At 45.4% G+C, this 19,895-nt stretch overlaps 1 protein-coding gene across 1 annotated transcript in view; it reads right to left on the bottom strand.

Moving 5' to 3' along the window:
• LOC147448226 (P-loop containing nucleoside triphosphate hydrolases superfamily protein) overlaps window positions 1-19,895 on the bottom strand; it is a 45,942-nt gene that overhangs the window by 15,554 nt on the left and 10,493 nt on the right. The gene's annotated exons all lie outside the window — the stretch shown is intronic.

Raw genomic sequence — 19,895 nt, forward strand, 5'->3', positions numbered from 1 at the left:
TCAGCTCGCATAGCTGATGGAATACATGATAAGGGTACTCCCAGGAAGATGGAGCAAAGCACCTATCATGCCAAGCAGAAGGCTCTCCATGAGCAGCCTACCTCTACTTCTTCTTCTCAAAAGAAGAAAAGAACCGCATCCGATGCAGAAGCAAAGCCAAATCAGCCCAAGAAAGGGAAGTATCTCTCTCCTGCTGAATTGAGAACCTACATCAACGAAGGAAGATGCTTCTAAGTGTGGACAAATTGGACATATGAAGGGTGATTGTCCTACCAAAACCCCGCAACCACCCTCTTCTAGTGCAGTCCCAAATTTACAGGGAAATACAACCAAGGATGGAAAAGAAAGAGCACTTCTCAAAGCATGGGGTAGCATCAACAACCAACGGGCTCTTATTCTGTTTGATCCTGGTAGTACAGACTACTCCATCTCTACAAAGCTAGTCGATGACCTGAATTTACAATCCAACCGTTTTGGAGTTTCTATTCAAGCACAATCTGCTTTCAAAGGGCAGAACTCCAACTCTACTCCAATCATAGGGAAGTTGAATTTAAAGGTCGACAACTATAAAGATCAAGAGTCTTTCTTACTAGCTTCCCTTGAAGGGTGTGATGTTATCTTGGGAATACCTTGGACAAGATGCATCCCATTCCTGACTATGTTCAGAAAACTTTATTCTTTGATCATAAAGGAAAGGAATATCTTGTACTTGCGGATGCAGGTGATTGGCGTATCCCCATCGCCAATCACATTGCAATCAAGAAAGCAATGAAAAAGTGTGTTTCAGCGTACTTGATTTTTGCAAGAGAGAGATGTGTCTGCTTCACAACTTTCTTCCTCTTTAGAGCAAAAAAGACGTAAGTTATTAGAAAGTTAAAGACTGTTTTGCAGATGAACTTCCAAATGAACTCCCACCTTCTCGACCTGAGGATCATACAATTGATTTGATCCCAGGAAGTTCTCCTCCAAATCAGTCCCCTTATCGAGTTAGTCTAATGCAGCAAGAGGAAATCCTCAACCAGGTTAACGAACTTTTGGAGAAGGGCTTAATAAGGCCTAGTACTTCTCCATATTGTTCACCTGTCTTGCTAGTACAGAAAAAGGATGGCACATTCCACATGTGCATAGACTATAGATCTTTAAACAAGATCACAATCAAGAATCGATTTCCAATCCCTCGAATTAATGACATTCTTGATAAGTTACAAGGAGCAAGTCTCTTTAGTCGTATAGACTTGAAGAGCGGGTATCATCAAATCCGCATAGCTCCTCAGGATGTGCATAAGACTTCATTTAGAACAACCTTCGGGTTATATGAATTCTTAGTGATGCCTTTTGGACTCACTAATGCACCAGCCACATTCAACAGAATGATGGATAGAATCTTTCACTCATATAGAAGATTTACAGGCATTTTCTTCGATGATGTCTTAATCTTCTCAGAGACGGAAGACGAACACTATAAGCATCTGGCATTAGTGTTTGAAGAATTATGCAAACACAAATTATTTGTGAATGCTAAGAAGAGTGAGTTCTTTCTAAAAGAAATCCATTATTTGGGCCATATAGTATCTCACAACCAAGTGAGGATGGACCCTGATAAGATTCAAGCAGTTGTAGAATGGCCTACGCCAACTATAGTACATGATGTACGAAGTTTTCTCGGCCTCTGTTCCTATTATCGGCGTTTCATTCGAGCCTTTGCCGCTATAGCAGGTCCCCTCCATGATCTGACAAAGAAGCGGATTCCATTCCATTGGGGGCCTGGACAAAAACAAGCTTTTGAAAAGCTTAAGTATCTACTCAGTCACGGACCTGTTCTCACCGTCCCTGATCTTCGCAAAACTTTCAAGGTATACTGCGATGCATCTGGAGATTGTGTAGGAGCAGTCTTCAACCAAGAGGGTCACGCCATAGCCTACGAAAGTCAGCACCTTATAGATGCAGAGTTGCATGCTTCCATATATGAGAAAGAGCTAATGGCAGTAATTCATGCTCTTTCCATTTGGAAACATTATCTGTTAGGAGCTGATTTTATTATCAAAACAGATCATCAGAGTCTTCGCTACTTTCTCACACAAAGAAAGTTATCAAAAAAGCAGATGAGATGGGCCAACTTTCTTTCAATGTTCTATTTTCAGATTTTACACACTTTTGGAACAAAGAATGCAGTTGCAGATGCTCTCTCCATGCGTCCAAAGACCAATGCGCTGACAACAATTTATCATGAGGAACTAGAATCTCTCAGTGAGATGTATCCTCAAGATCCAGCCTTCGCTACAATTTGGGCAGATCGTCAAGCTGGTCACTCAAGGCCACCTTATTTCATTAGGGATAATACGCTCTATCATCAACAAGCAATATGCATAGCTCAAGCCTTACGACAAAAGGTGATGGATGAAGCACATAATTCTCCTTATGCCGGGCATCGAGGAATTGCTGCTACCACTAGTGCCCTCGAAAGATATTTCTTTTGGCCAACACTCCGTGCGGACATTAAAAAATATGTACGTGAGTGTTTAGTCTGCCAAAAAGTAAAATATGACAGACAAAGTTTATGCAAGCTTCAGCCACTCCCTGTGCCTAACACGCCATGGGAAAGTATTGCCATGGATTTTATTACAATCTTCCTAGATCCAAGAATGGAAATGATGCAATCTGGACTATAGTAGACAGATTCAGTAAGCAAGCACATTTCCTTCCAGTAAAGAAGACGATCAAGGTTGATATCATGGCTAGAATATTTCTAGCTCAGATTTTTAAACACCATGGACTGCCAAAGACTATTGTCAGCGATAGAGATCCTCGCATTACTAGTCTATTTTGGCAAACATTGTTCGAAAACTTGGGAACTAAGCTTGATTTTTCATCAGCTTATCATCCTCAAACAGATGGTCAAAGCGAAATCGCTAATGCCATTGTTTTAGACCTCCTCAAGTGCTATGTTTCGAAACCACAATCCGAATGGGAACAGTACTTACCGATAGGTGAGTTTGCGTATAATAATACCATACATTCCTCAACTGGTAAAGCTCCCTTCGAAATTATTTATACGAAGCCACTCTTACTTTTTATTATAGTTACCAAAGAAAACAGCTTCGCCGCAGATAAATTTGTGCGCAATATTGATATTGCCTATCAACAAGTAAAGCAAACGATTCTTCGTACTCAAGAGCAACAGAAGAGAAAAGCAGACAAGCACAAAAAAAATCTCAATCTTGAAAAAGGACAATATGTCCTGCTTCGGTTTGAGAAAGCTAGATTGAAAAAGCGGGTCCGAAAAGGGAAAGTTGTAAAACTTTCCCATAGATTTTACGGCCCCTTCAAAATTACAGATAAAGTCAATGACTTGACTTTTAGATTGGATTTGCCTTCTCACTGGCGTATCCATAATGCTTTTCATGTAAGTCTCCTCCGATCATATGTTGGACCTCCTCCAGTGGCGCCAGTACAAGAAGATCCTCCAGAAGTCGAAGAGACTGAGGAAATCCTTCAACCTGAACAGATAATACACCACTCTGAGAGACAACTAAAGTCAGGGAGCCTACATCGAAAGTATTTAGTCAAGTTCAAGAATTACACCCCTTTAGATGCAAAGTGGATGACTGAGTCCGATCTTAAGGACTACCCAGACATCTTGCACAGTTATGTTGACGCTCTACATTTGAGGTCAATTGTTTAGAACCAAGAGGGATGTAACTATGTCAGACTTTGTAAATGAAAAGAATTATCTAATTAGTTGTCTGCACATCAGAATAGATCTAGCAGTTTTGGGGCCTCAGGTGCGCCCAAGTTTGGGCCAGAGCACCTCAGGGAGACACTAGCAGAAAATACCTTGAAGCCCTAGTGATTGAGAAATTGGGTCTTCAATGAAGGGGTAGATAGTAGCCTCACATTTCAAGCTCAAAAAATTACGCGCGTCAATGCAAGCACAAGAATGAGATGGGGTCCTTAGAACAACAGTAACCTTAATGCCTGAATTATTTTTACGACCTTAGGATAAGTCAATTATATTATTTTAAATTGTTTATGTTGGACGAAATGGCCGGGCAAGTGCGAACAGGTAATGCCAGAGCAGTGCTAGTACGGCATTGCGCTGGGGAGCAGCTAACATTTTTATTGGTTGCATCTATGTGTGTAGTTGTGCACATAATTGTACATTTCATTAATTCGCATAGGACTTTTAAAGTCAAAAGTTGAATGATTTTTAAATTATTAAGTGTGCCACTTGGCACACTTACCTATGCAATCTCTCTCTCTCTCTCTCTCTCTCTCTCTCTCTCTCTCTCTCTCTCTCTCTCTCTCTCTCTCTCCAGCTAGCCCCCCCTATTCTGGCTGGCTATATGAGAGCAGCCCCTCCCCCTCTTGCCAAGTTGGCAGTGCACTACCCCCCCCCCCCTACATTGAACGTCCTCTACGCAGTGAAGCTCTCCATTGAAGCTTGAGAGCAGCACCTTGTGGTGTATGTGGAGCCTCTGAGCGCCCATCACCTAGAACAAGGCCTCTCATGGTTGTAGGCAGCTGTGGGAGAAGTTTCATCGCGTAAAGTAGTAAAAAACTCTCTTTCTCCCTCATCTAGCTGCTGCAAATTCTCTGTTTTCAGCCCCTAATAACCTGTATTAGGGTGAATTTCAGCAAAGTCTTAATAGAATCTTATCCCTCTCTACCTACTCTACACATACACAAAGTTTGGAGCGTTTCCATCGCGAAAAGGACCTCCATTTCGGCATTGGAACGCGCTCAGGTAACAATTTCTGGTTATGTGCAAAAATTACAGCAAGCGTGTGTGCGTGCGTTTTGCATGTTTCTTTCGCGGGTTGACTGCAGGAATGATTATGTCCGAAGAGACACAGTTAACGGAAGATAAAGAGGAAAGATCCTCTCACTAGTCAGAGAGCAATTCTTCTACTCTCTCAATCAGAAGTAGAAAAAGGACAAGAAAGAATAAAGGACGGGCTTTTGCCCCGTTCCTGTGCTTGTGAAGATTCTCCCTTAGTAATAAATATATTCTCTTTATGCGGGGGACCAGCCCATCTTCTGGTCCCCAATGATGTGTCGAGCTTTCTCTCTTTCTCTCCAAAGTCTCTTGAGTATATACATTGCATTTAACAGTCAGTTTTCGCTTCGGTATTTTTGTGACACGGAGTGGTAGAATTCCACCCCAAAGAGTATTGGCCCCAAACCTTGGCGCCCCTTTCGGTATTTCTTTATATTGCATCATCAAAGTACAAGCCGGTACTCCAGACTCTGCACCTTCTCCAGGAAGCATGCCAAAGAATGAGCCCTAACCTCATATTTAAAGGCCCTTGGCCTAAAAAGCAATTACAGTGAAAAGCCTTCAAAACTCAAAAGCTTCTCGTTCAAAAAGCAAAGCCAAAAAGCTGCCAGCGTAAATCACGAAAATCCATACACCTGCCACGTCATCAGCCAGCGCAAAACGCGAAAATCCGTACAACCTGCCACATCATCATGCCAGCGCAATTTTTGGAAATCTGCCACGTCATCAATTTTTGGGTGTGTGCGGGTCCTGTTTTATTTTAATCCTTTATGTCACTTGGGGCCCCATCGAACAGGGTCCCCATAAGTTGGTAGGACTTCTTCTTCTGTTACTTGTTCTTCTTAGGGTTTAAGCCCCTCGGCCGACATTTGCAAGTGGCCCCCTTCTTCAGGGCTTTGACACGTCAGCAGTTGCGAGAGGCAACTCTCCTGATAAGCCTTAGAGAAATAATCAGCTTGAGCTTGCAGAAAAACTTGTCATTCCTTCTCCAGGTCAGACAAATTTTATGTTTATTATCATCTAACTCATTTAAGTATCTCGAGTACACAAACAGACTGGATTTCATTAATTTGGAAATGGCCGAAGCCGATACAAGTAGGACGGACTTGTCGTTTGATTTTACATCAAGTACTATATCTCTACCCTTCTCATTCTTCAATATCGCTTTCCTCGCCCTGTAGTTAACCACAGCACTGTTCTTGTGGAACCAGGGGATTCCCAAAAGGATGTCACACACTTCCTCTACACTTCTCATTCTTCAATATCGCTTTCCTCGCCCTGTAGTCAACCACAGGACTGTTCTTGTGGAACCAGGGGATTCCCAAAAGGATGTCACACACTTCCAACGGCATGATGTAGAAGCCCTCGTTCCCTAGATACCCCTGACAATGCAACCGAAGTTTGCCTATGACAAGTACAATGGCAACATCCCTCTTGGTGCTGCTAGAACTACCTCAACCGCCAGTGATCCCATTTACTGTGGCAAAATCCCAAGTCGAGCCGTCGATTCGGTTGACATGAATTTGGCCTTGGCTCCTCTGTCAAAGAAGATGAGGGCTTCTTGATCTCATACTTTGCCCCACACCCTGCAGAGCTCCGTACTTTCATCCATTTGTCTTGGTCGGTCCCCACAAAATCCACTACCATTCTTGCCTTTCTTTGCTCGCTCCTCCGCTGCTCTGGAACTCTCTGGCTTGTCCTCTGCCTGATCATTAGACACTTTGTTGGGGCATTTCGCAAGCACATGCCCTTGCTCCCAGCATTCGTAGCATTTACAATCTTTGTAGTACTTGACCCGCCTCCTCTACTGACAATCAAGGGTCCGAAGGTTTCTTTTTCTATTGCTTTTCCCTTCCTTCTGTTACCGTTGTTCGATTCTTGCACAGTCCAAACTGCCACAAGCGTATCCATAGGGTAAGTCAAGAGTGCCTGCGTGCATTGAAAACCATTGTTAGGCATGTCCCGTTAGCAGCTACATGGACTGTCACAAATGGGTGGCATGGCATGGCCCTGGACATGGGGGCAGCAGAGCAGAGCACACACACACCCTCTCCCTAGCAAGCTGATCCTCGGAAAATCCGCAGGTTAGCTAACGTGTCAACCGTACGGCATTTCTGCGTTTTGCGGCAGGAAATCAGGCTGACGTGGCAGATGCGTACGACAGGCTGTACGGACATTTCTCTACGCAAAAGGGGCTGCTTTTTCTACGCAATGGCTGAAAAATTCCTACGCAAAGAGAGCTTTATTTTGAGTTGCTTTATCGAGCAAGCCTTGTAAGATGAATGGCTTTATTTTTTAATGCTTTTTATGGGCAGCTTTTGGGGTTTTGCTTTTGGGATCCCTTGTAAACCTTTATAAGTGTGGACAGGGCTCCCGCTCTGCAGAGCATCTGGACGCAGAGTCTGAGAGTGAGACCCTCCCACTCCCTTGTACTTTTGAGCACAGATCTAATACAAAAAGAAATACCGAAAGGGGCGCCAGTCTTTGGGGCCAATATCTCTAGGCACGGAACTCCGGCGGGTCGTGTCGAATCAATTGTGAACTGTGAACTGTTTTGAAGTGAATCTCTCCTGTGTTGCGGTAGAATCTCGACTTGGAGTGTCCAAGTTTGTTACAGTGGTATCAGAGCGCAGAAAGATTCTTCTTCTACGAAAGATCCGATCCTTTTTACAGCGCAGCTTTTGGGAAAGAATCTTCGTGACCCGACCCCGGACTTAGCAACTCCCACCCTTCATATATCCCGCATCGGGCGCGCTCCCATCTTCATCGCTCTGTCTTACAGGGCATAAAGCCATTAAAAATCACAGATTACACATGGGTTCTGATGAAGAATATGACAAAGATGACACCTCTCAATGGGAAGGCAAAGAAAAGTTGAAGATCCAGCGCGGGAATTGAAGAAAAGAATGAAGATTTGGGCCCCAAAAAAAAAAACGGACAAGTTTGCCAGAAAAGGAGTAACAAACGTCAACTGCAGATTGGCATATGTGTGAACACATTGATTAAGTACTCCAGGAACTCGAGATTGGTAATACACCTGAAGAATTATCCGATTGATACGATTTACTCGAGACGACATGTGGCCATTGCTTTTACTCTCAGGAAGGGAGTAAAGTCGAAAAGACAGACGAGTGCACAAAAGCAAAACCTATACTCGCAGAAAGACGTGGACAAGCGAAGCACAAAGAAAAGCTTCGGAAAGGGCAAGAAAAAAGGCAAAGAAGCCTAGGTTCCGCCCAGTTTCTCACAGTTCTATCGAGGACTCATCCTCAGATACTTCGGACTCCGACGATCAATGTTTTATGCAAAGAAGAAACATTTTTTTTTAAAAGCCAACCAATATGACTTCCTCGAAGATAAAAGCAAGAAGGTCAAAGAATTTAAAGAAGGTGGTTGATTTGAATCCTTTTCTGGGTTCCGTGATGCTCGAACATGGCAGTTCACTCTTCTACCAAGAAAGGAAGCTCCGGTTAAATGGTTGAAAGGCTTCTTATTTCTTATTGGCTTACTCGCGAGTACGAACGAGATATACGAACTGCTTGGAATCATCTTCGGATGACCAAGGTAGATTCTTTGGACGCTTATTGCGAGAGACTTTGGAACTCTTTTCTACCAGCCTCTTCATTTATGAAGGTCTTGTTTAAGGAGTAGATTGAGCAGTTTTGTTGCGTACTTCCTACAGAGATCAGAGACTACTGCTTGGAACAGAAGTTGAATTCTTTTGAAGAATTGATGGGTCATGTGAAACGGGGTTTTTGCAATACATTCGGGAAATTTGACTTACCTCAGTTGATGAGATCTTGGCTCGGAGAACCCAGCAGAGCTCTCACAATGAGAGTAGAAAGAGAAAGAGTTCCCAGAACAGCGAAAAGAATGATATACGTCCCCGACAGACTCTTAGAGAAAGGGTTATCTATCTCAATTGTTTTGGATGCGGGGAACATGGGCACATCTCCGCAAAGTGCCCCAAAAAGGCACAGCAAGAATAGACTACAGACAAGCCAGAGAGTTCTAGAGCAGCAGAGGAATGTGCCAGAAAAGGCAGATGAAAACAGAACATGTGCCACATTGCGTGGGGCCCGAACCGAATCAGATGAACGAAAGTACAAACTTTGTCGCACCTAGGGCAAAGTGAAAGAACAGGAAGCCCTTATTTTCTTTGATGGAGGAGTCAAGGCCAACTTCTTTTCACTTCAATTGGCGGCTCGATTTGGGATTACGCCTGACAGGCTGAGGCCACAGGCGGAGGTAGTTATAGCGGCACCCGGACGGGATGATGCCATTACACCGATCATTGGCAAGCTTCGTTTGCAATGTCAGGGGTGTTTAGGGCACGAGGACTTCTACGTAATGCCCTTGGGAGGTTTTGGCGTCCTCCTCGAAATCCCTTGGTACATACGAACAATCCCTTGGTTGACTCTCAAGCTACGAAAGCGACTTTGACAAATGAAGGGCACAGAGATTGTACTTGATGAAATTCAGTTTCATTCCTTAATTTTCTGGAGAGAACTGAATGATGATTGAAGGTCGAATATGTTTTGACCTAGAAAAAGAACGCCTAGATTTTCTCCACACTCATGCCAATTGCTTTTCTGAGGGCCTGCCAGGCGAGTTGCCACCAGCTCATCCTGAGGATCATACCATTGATCTGATACCTAGAAGCACACGACCAAACCGGCCACCTTACCGTGTGAGCCGACCCCAGAATGAAGAAATTATGAACCAAGTGAAAGACCTCTTGGAAAAGGGTCTTGTCCAGCCGTATACTTCACAGTAGTGCTCTCCAGTGTTGTTGGTTTGGAAGAAAGACGGATCTTGGAGAATGTGCATCAATTATAGAGCTCTCAATAAAATCACCATCAAGAACAGATTTCCAATTCCTAGGATCGATGATATTCTTGACCGACTACAGGGACCCTCATGTGTCAGCAGGATCGATTTGAAGAGCCGATATCATCATATCCGAATCACGCCGGGGGATGTCTACAAGACAGCTTTTCGAACGACTTTTGGTTTATTTGAGTTTTTGATGATGCCTTTTGGCCTAACCAATGCTCCAACGACATTTAACCAAATGATGGACAGGATTTAACGAGAGTACAGACTATTTGTTGGCACTTTCTTTGACGACATCATTTCTTCTCCAAGGATGAGGCAGAACATAGAGCACATCTACTACAGATCTTTCAAGCATTACGAGATCACAAGTTGGTGATTAATGCAAAGAAAAGTGAATTTTTCCTACCAAAGATACACTTTTTGGGACACATTGTCTCAGCAGCAGGAGTGCAGATGGACCCGGCCAAGATAGAGACTATCCGTGATTGGCCCGATTTGAAGAATGTCCATGAAGTAAGAAGCTTCTTGGGCTTATGTTTTTACTACCAGCCGTTCGTTAGAAAGTTCGCAGAGGTTGCTTCCCTTTTGCATATGTTGACACAGAAAGGAGTCCCTTTCTCGTGGGGATCCACAGAGGTGACTGCCTTTCAGACATTGAAAGAGATATTGATTACAGGACCAGTTATGACTTTGTCGGACTTGCAGAAGTCATTTGAAGTATATTGTGATGCTTGTGGTCGTAGTCTAGGTGCGGTCTTAATGCAAGAAGGCCATGTCATTGCCTATGAGAGGCGATTGTTTTCAAGGCCAGAATTGACAGCATAGATTTATGAGAAAGAGCTTTTGGCATTTATCCATGCTCTTACTCAGTGGCGACATTACCTACTCGGAGCGGATTTTACGGTCTTCACAGATCATCAGAGTTTACGCTACTTCTCGTCACAGAAGCAGCTATCGGAAAAGCAGATGCGGTGGGCAAACATCTTGTCACAGTTTCACTTCCAGATTGTCATGTGCAGGGACTGAAGAATTTGGTGGCAAATGCTTTGTCCCGGAAGCCGTTGGTTCTGGCTATTTCCGCGATACATCATAGGAGCTTCGAGGATATGGTCGATCAGTATGCCACAGATACAGATTTTGCAAATAATTTAACTCGGATACGAAACGGGGAAGTCGTAGCGAGATATTTCATTCGGGATGGCTACTTGATGAAGAAAACGATGTTGTGCGTTACACACCCATTGAGGGAAAAGGTTCTAACCGAATGCCACTGTCGACTATTTACCGGTCACCGCGGCATTGCTACCACCTTGAAAGGTGTCGAGAGATACTTCTTTTGGCCGAGACTCAAGAAGGACGTGGACGACGATTTTGTACGCAGTTGCTTGGTATGCCAGAAGGTCAAGTTTGACAGGCATAAAGAAGAGGGATTGTTACAGCCTTTACCCATACCCAACTGCTCCTAGGAAAGTATTGCAATGGATCTCATTTTTTATCTCCCGAGACACAGAGTGCGCACGATGGTATCTTGAGTCTGCATTGTTATTGACAGATTTAGTAAGCAAGCTCATTTCACTCCAGTGAAGAAAACAGTCAAGCTGGATCACTTGGCGAGACTGTTTGTGGCCCAAATCTTCAGATTACATGGCATGCCAGAGACAATTTTCTCCGACAGAGATCCCCGATTTACGAGTTTGTTTTGGAAGGCTATTTGGGAGAACTTTGGCACGCGGTTGCAGTTCTCGTCATCTTTCCACCCGCAGATAGATGAGCAATCTGGGATTGCAAATTCAGTCACACTAGATTAGTTTAAGTCTTCTTCTTTGGATCAGAAGACTACATGGGAAAAAGTTTTTACCTTTGGTGGAATATGCCTACAATAACACGATTAACTCTTTGATAGGGAAGGTGCCATTTGAGATTATTGAATTTGCTATGAAGGTTTCATCCTTCCTTAGCACGAAAGATACGATTTTCTTTTGAAGCCGACCAATTCACGAGGGACTTGGACTTGGTCCAAAAGGCTTTGGAGAAATCTAGAAAAAGGCAGCAGATCGACATCGTCGTGATTTGAAATTGAAGAAGAACGATTGGGTACTCTTACGTTTTGAGAACGCCTGAAAAAGAAAAAGGGAAAGGAGCGGCTTTTTTGAAAGCTTAGCATGAGATACTGTGGACCTTTCCAAATGTTCCGAAAAGATAAATGATGTCTCCTTTGGACTGAAGTTGCCCGATACTTGTACAATTCACAATGTTTTTTATGTGAGTCTCTTGAAGCAATTTCAAGGTGATGTGCCCAATGATAGGGAGCCAGATGAGCAACCCGAAGTGGAGAAAAACGAGCAGATACTCGTTCCACAACAGATATGGGCACAGAAAGATAGAAGGTAAAGCAATAAGACAGTTCTTGGTTAAATTAAAGACCTATTCCGCATTGGATGCGAAGTGAATAAAGAAGGAGGACCTGGCAGATACTCCTCAGATTGTGAATCTTTACCTTGAAGCATTTGGTTTAGCATAGTCTATTCCAAATGGAACCTTGAACTCAGCTTGGGCGGAATCTGGTGCAGTGGGTATGCACAAGAGGGGAGTCGCTCCACTCCTTTGTCAACAAATTGCCCCGATTTTGATACTAAAGTCACTGATGTCTCTTTTGAGTTTCAGGGATACTGTGAGCTGACAGTATTCTGTTGTATGACTTTATGAACTGGAATTCCCGATAATATGATACTGATTTGTTCTTGACGTGTCTAAGTGCAAGAATTGATAGACGAAATGACTGCAGCCTTTTGGTCTGAACGGTCTCGATAGACATGGTTGCAATAAGGATTAGTCAATCGGGCATCTATGAGGTCCCGAGTAAATCTAGATGCGATTGCTAAATACGTTGCCGATTAATCATGGTCTGAGATCCGAATGAATTTGGAATGTGATTTGTCATGTGATGTCAAGTGATGTCCTGTGATGTCGTGTGAGGTGACTGTCGATTGGTACATGTGCTAGATGTGTGTTCCTAGTGCGTCGATACTAACAGTCAGTGTCTGCTGAGACAGTTTATGGCCTCTGCCTGTTTTGCAGGCATAATCGAGGGCGATTACAATGCTTTCAAGAGGGGGGTATGTCACAAATGGGTGGCATGGCATGGCCCTGGACATGGGGGCAGCAGAGCAGAGCACACACACCCCCTCTCCCTGGCAAGCTGGTCCCCGGAACATCCGCAGGCTGGCTAGCGTGTCAACTGTAAGGCATTGTGGCGGGAAATCAAGCTGACGTGGCAGATGCGTACGGCAGGCTGTACGGACAGTTCTTTACACAAAAGGGGCTGCATTTTCTACGCAATGGCTGAAAAATTCCTACGCAAAGAGAGCTTTATTTTGAGTTGCTTTATCGAGCAAGCCTTGTAAGATGAATGGCTTTATTTTTGAATGCTTTTTATGGGCAGCTTTTGGGGCTCTGCTTTTGGCATCCCTTGTAAACCTTTATAAGTGTGGGCAGGGCTCCCACTTTGCAGAGCATCTGGACGCAGAGTCTGAGAGTGAGACCCTCCCACTGTCTTGTACTTTTGAGCACAAATTTGATACAAAAAGAAATACCGAAAGGGGCGCCAATCTTTGGGGCCAATATCTCTAGGCACGGAACTCCGTCGGGCCATGTCGAATCAATTGTGAACTGTGAATTGTTTTGAAGTGAATCTCTGCTGTGTTGCGGTAGAATCTTAACCTTGGAGTGTCCAAGTTTGTTACATGGACTCGGACTTCTTTTGCAGACAATAACTCCGTATCTCTTTGGGTAGTCCACAGCAGAATCGCTCAATTTGTTGCTTGAAGGTGATTTTCTTAAAAGAAGAGACGGGTAGAAAAGTATCCCAAAATCTCTGACAATAGACATCCAGTGTGTCTTCCTTGGTCATCCTCAGATGATTCTTGCTCATATTCCTGAGTGAGCCATGAGGAAGTAAAAACCCACTTGAACTGTAGCCACTTCGTTCGTGCTTCTCTGCGTAGCAATATAGTAGACCACCATGTTTGGGCATTCCCTTTGAGATAGGACGCCACTCTACGTACCTTGGAGTGCTCTGAGTGAGGGCTTTGTGGATATCTTGAAAGCTGGAAAACGTATGAAACTTTAAAGCCTACCCAACCTCCTTAAAATCCTTGGGCTTCTTGCCCTTGTCCTCGAGGTAGTCGTACTAGTTGGCTCAATATACGTACTTTCTCTTCGTTGTGTACATCCGCTCATCGGAATCTGAGCTCTCGAAGGACAAGAGTCCTCATCCAAACTGTCAAAGTGCTTCTGAGATCTTCTGCTGGATCTCCTCTTCTTTCCCGTCTTCTTGCCTTTGTTATGTCTTTGAGCCTTTGTCCTCTTCTTGTGCTTTCTATCCTCCTCGCTGGAGTCAAGGAAGAAGAACTATCCGAACAATTCGAAGAGGATGAGGATGAACTAGAAACACCCTCAAATCGAACACGTTTCTTTGGCATACTGGCGGCCTCAAAAAAAGATTTTCGACCCAAGTAGCCGGGATCGTTTGTTTCCCAACTCTTCTTCCACGGATCCCCCTTGGTCTTCATGAGTCTGCTGACTCGTGCTCTACAGCTTCATCAAATTCATCCTCTGAATACACCTTTTGCCTCGGTATCGCTAGTGTAGATTTTTATTTCAAGGCTGACTTGAGAGGCAAACGGATGGCGGCATGCCATTGAGTGCACCTCATCAAGTGGGTGTTTTGCCAAAAATTTCGCATATGGGGGGTCCTTGGAGTACTGAAGCGTCTGTTGAGCATACGCGTCAACCTGCTGCTGACGCTGCACCTCAATTCTTTCATATTTTGTGGGTGGAGAAGGACCATACTCTTCTCCCGAGTCGTCGGAAGGTGGTCGATGTCCGTTCGAATCTCCATTGTTTTCTCATGTACCCAAGTAGTGGAGTGCAACAGTTTCCTCCTCGTGGGATTCATCAACTGAATCCATGTGTGCTGCAAGTAAAGGGATCGGATCCTTCGTAGAAGAAGAATCGTCTGAGCTCTGATACCACTCTAATAGACTTGGACACTCCAAGCCAAAAATCTAGTGCAACACACGCAAGAGAAACTCACAGAATTGAACAGAACAGAGAGAGAGAGAGAGAGAGACACGACATGGCACTGCGGAGTTCCGCGCCCAGAAGAGCTGGCTCCAAAGACTGGTGCTCCTTCTCGGTATTCCTTTATTATTATACTTCATAAGATACCATGCTAGAGGGTCCTTGCTCTCTCTACAACGCTCCCACGTAAGACTGCCAGAGAAGAAGGCCTTGGTGCACTAATAAAGGCCACTGGCCAAAAGCAGTACATGAAAAGCATCAAGTCTAAGTCCCAAAAGCTAGTGCCCTCTTGGGTTGTTCGTACACGTCAACATGTTAGTGCGATTTGCGCCGCAAATCGCGAAAGTCCATACAGCCTATCATGTCATCAGTTGCACGCAGTTTTGGGTGTCCAGCTTTATTTTTATAAGTTATAGGCCCTTTGACCACGGTAGCATGAATTGGGACAACTTTATTAACAAGTTCCATAAGTTGGTGGCCCTTTTGTCCTTTACGCCATGCCACATCATCACTTTGTGACAGTTGTCGCCCTCTAGGGCAATCTCTCACCAAATGCCCCATCTCATGACACTGAAGGCATTGGTTCGGTTTGTCTGTAACCACGCAGAAGTGATGATATCTGGAAACTCTATGCTACCACCTTAATAGATCGCACAGATGTCTCGATTCATACTAAGCACATGAAAAGTATGTCAAAAATAAAATCCCTCTGCCTCAACATGTCCGGTAACCAAAACTGCTCTAGAAAAGCAACTTCTACTGGATACTTCAAGACTGGCATCTGTTCTCAAAAACGGCTACTATAAAATCCTCATACCACGAATGCAAAAAAAACGATATGTCCCCAATAGTGAGAGGAGAGCGAATGACGACTTTAGAGGTAAGCTTCTATGATTAGAAAATAGCAATGAAAGTACCTCTGCCAAGCAAGATGACGTCCTCCACCTGACCATCATCTACAACGGCTAAACACCACATGAGTGACTCGCAGATTTTAACCTGAGTATGACAACATCCAACTAGGCAGCCGACCATGCTTTGTTGAGAGAGCCTCAACATGGTCGCCGATTTTCTGTTGCACGTCTTCTGAAATAACCAAAGAAGGCGCCATAATATTGGAGAGAGTAGAGCCAATCGAGAAATCCCAAAACCCTAGGAACACACATTATACCACCCTCGCCCCTTGAAACCCAATCCTACCCAAATCAGGGTGTGCCTCGGGAGCCTGTACAGCACCGGGGTGGACAACTCTAAGAGTAGATTTTTTTGTTTTGTTTTAGGAGTCGGGTAGGGCACTCCCGGCCGCTCTCCTCATACACCAGAAAAGTGCACAAGAAGAACACCCAGAATCCTAAGGCGTCTCACTAGTTTCCTCTGGACTACGAGAGGCCAGAATTATTTACACTCTTAGGGCCATGACTATTCCCTTGAGAGACCCATTTCGCCAACTTGATACGAGCGTGACAGCGACCAAGTACCTCTGTTTAGAGGCCCAGGTACTACGGGACTTGCTTCGGTCTTCCCTTTGGAGTTGCCTCCTCCAGGTAACTTATCGCTCACCTCACTAAACTGCCTTTGTAACCCGAAGGTTTCCCCCTAGGAAATGCCATACCTGCTTGGAAGGGCGTCGGCTCACAGGTGGCGTCCGCTAAAATTGGTGATGTCTCCCTTTTGCACCTTCCAACCCCTTATTTGGTGAAGTTGAACCCCCCGGGGGGGAATGGCACCTGGGCGCTCTTGTAGCTCATCTGGCTTCTTTTGGGGAGAATTACGTCATTCCCCCCGGAAGGGATCGGATTCAAAATAACAACATAGGAAGGGGAGCATTATCTCCCCATCCACCTATGCAGAGCACCTAAGTACCGAGGTACAACTTTACCGAGGAACTTTGCCACAGGCACGTGCCCTGCGGTTCCGTTCCCTCGAGTGCGGATCACGGCGTACCCAAAAGGGCATCCGCTTCCCGCGAGCCTCCCCACCAAGGAGGATAATGGTCCTTTCTTCAGGGTCCAATGAAGGGTCGATAACGTTGAAGGTGGAGTTGAATCGGTTTAGCCAGCGCCCCCTAGAGTCATCACCCGCCGAACAGTTCATCAGCAAATGCGAAAGCGAACGACCCTCTAACTGGGAGCACAACGTGCAAATGCTGTGTCCGCGCATATAACTATCAGCCAGTTTGAGCCCACCTACTCTCGTGAGAGCCAACACTCTCTCCTCTTTCCTATTCACTATAGTGCTCCTATTGAGCTGCAGCAGGTATCCACGAGTTTGTTCAAAGCCGGCCGTCTTATAGGGCTCCAATGCCAGGCACGAATGCCTCTCGTACCAGTTGTCCCATGTGTGGTAGCGAACTGAGCTAAAGTCAGCCGTTGGGATATACTTATTCATCCAATTCCGTTGGGATATACTTATTCATCCAATTCTGGGTTCTTGTCGTCCAAGTCCACTTCTTGAACGGTTGGTTCTTAGGCTTCTTGTTTACCAAGGAGCCTATCCAGGTAGATGAAACCGAGCGGTACTTGTCAAAAGCCCTTGCTCATTGTCCCCCACAAAAGGCAGGTACGGGTGGTATGTTAAACTCGTGATGGAGAGCTGTCGTCCCTACAGAGGTTGACCTTGCTCCCTTTCTGAGTAACATTCGCATCCCGGTGGCGACGAGGCGCTACAAAGAGTGAAGGACACGTTGATCTTTGGCAACCATAATTTCCGCGCCATAACAAATTGCTGGATACATGCACACCTTAAAAACAGTCAGTCGAGACCATATTGGGATGGCTCGGTTTGCCAGCAGGTGCTGACATGTGAATAGGCTTTTTCTCCCCTTGTCCGCTCGCTCCTTCACGATGCGTTCAATGGAAAAGGTCGAGTCTACATCGATGCCACGGTACTTGTACGTTTCACCTATTGCAACCATCTCACCACCCAGAATAAAGATCCTCATAGAAAGATCCTGCAGGTCTCCTTGCCCATTCACTTACCTTGTCAAGGCTCGTTTGTAGGCTTTCACGAGAGTCAGCAAGTAGAACCAGGTCATCAGCAAAAAAGAGTCCTTTAATTCTCTTCAGGAGGTTAGGTACTTCCAGGCCCCATCTTTCTCCATCTGCGTCTAAATTATCGTTGATATATATATTGAATAGACAGGGGGATCCCGGGCATCCTTGGCGGACTCCCCGCTGCACCGGAATCGAATCCGACAGTTGTTCCATGTGTTTGACTTGAACAGAGTGAACCTATAGAGCGCTTGGAAAAATCTAAGTGCTCGACCTTGCAGGCCCGCCGTAGCGAGCTATAGGAACAACGCCTCATGCGGTACTCTGTCGTACGCCTTCTTGAAATGAATGTAGGCCGCATAGGTTGGTTTCCCATCCTTATGACGGAGTTTCACGATCTCCTTCAGACATGCAACTTGCCCTATGCATTCCTCATTAGTACGGAATCCTGCTTGGCCGAGGTTGAAGAAGTTCCTCTTTTCAAGTATCTTAGTGATCCGCCTAATCACGACCGTAGTGAGGATTTTTATGGCAACGGATATTAACGCGATCTCGCGATAGTTATCAGTGTTGGTCAAATCGCCCTTCTTGGGGATTGACACAATCACTGCGTCGCTAGCGCCGGCCGGGATATCTCCAGTGTCATAAATACCCTCGATCATGTACAAGTATGCCTTGCCCATTTCCGATCGTGGCTTACGCGGATCCGATCTTAGCCCCTTATCCTTCACAAGCAGCTTAAAGAATTCGGGTGGTAAACCATCGCCACCCGCTTCCTTGTGCCTCTTCAATCGCCAACAGGCCTCCCGTACTTCGTACCAGTTCAACAGGTCACATACCTCAGGTATACCAGGCCAGATGCGTAGGTGTTTGTCATACCATGCAAGCGGATCCTTGCTGGTACCGTCCGTATCGGCGAATACCTTGGAGTAGTGACCCTCCCATACTTGTAATTGCCTCTCTAGTTCCGTTACTAGCTCCCCGTTTGCGTTCAAAGTTGATTGGCAACAGTTCCTTGCCCCTTCCCAACTATTTTCTTGAGGTGGGTAAAGAATTTCTTCATTTGACCCTCCCTCAGGACCTCATTCCCTTTTTCCACGCGACCCTAGTTTTTGCAGATTTGTTCCTCACCTTATTCCAGGCTTTCCGGCGTGCATGAATGAGTCTCCGAGCCCGAGGATCGAGTCGACAACCTGACCTTGGCCTCGGCGGGGGCTTCATGGCAAGAGCTCCAGCCTACTTGGCTATCAATGTAGCAACAGAAACAAACTTGTCATAGCATTGTTGGGTCGCACGCCCGTCCTCATGCTCGAGGAGCAGCAGAGTGTTCCATCGATTGTCATCGAGGAACAGCCTGCAATTCACATCCATCTTACATGCATCCAATTTGGGTACCGACGGCATAGTAGCTTTGGCTGCTACTCCCGACTCCATGGAGTGTAGGTGGCACACTGAGAACAGATTATGGTGGCAGATATGCTCAGGAACGAGCAGTTAAGGCAACGGATAATAAGTGATGGTTGGCAGTCTCACTTAGCAGTAGAGGAGCAGGGACGGCTAAGGCTGGTGGAATGGATAAAGGCAGGTGGCAAATGGATGGCAGTGACTGGTGGGATGGCAGGGCAGCTGCGGGCGGGCAGGCGGACGGGGCAACGTAACGGGCTGTGAGCGGGCAGGATGGTGGTATACTGCAGGCAGCCAAGCTAAATGGTGCTCAGCACCTGCACAAAGGACTTAGGGATGGAGCCAGCGAGCACTCACTGATGATAGAGGTTGCTAGCACCTGCACTCACGACTTTGGATGGAGCCAGCGAGCACCTAGGTGTTCTAGTTACCAGCCTGCTGAGTAAACACAATAGCGCAGGAAATTCAGTAATAACGGCCTGAAAGATTAAGGTTCAGCAAATTGATGGGGCAGCCTGCGTATGAAAATCTAGAATAAGTCCAGGCCATCTCACGGACCCCTCCCAAGGAAAGATTCATAGCATGTCTCCATCTTGCAAGTAGCAAAAAGCTCTTATAAAATCAGAAGGGTTCTCTGCCAGGCCTCTTCTGCCTGATTCAATGTCTCAAACTAAAACCTAAAGTAGCTTCTCTACAAAGGGTTCTCAAGACTCCTCTCAATCTTTAATCTGGGAGAAGTCCAGGCAATCTCACGAACCCTTCCCAAGGAAAGAATCAAAGCATGTCTTCATCTGTACAAAAGT

This window comes from Adiantum capillus-veneris, chromosome 11, assembly GCF_014529385.1.
Source record: "Adiantum capillus-veneris isolate H3 chromosome 11, ASM1452938v2, whole genome shotgun sequence".
Taxonomy (NCBI): domain Eukaryota; kingdom Viridiplantae; phylum Streptophyta; class Polypodiopsida; order Polypodiales; family Pteridaceae; genus Adiantum; species Adiantum capillus-veneris.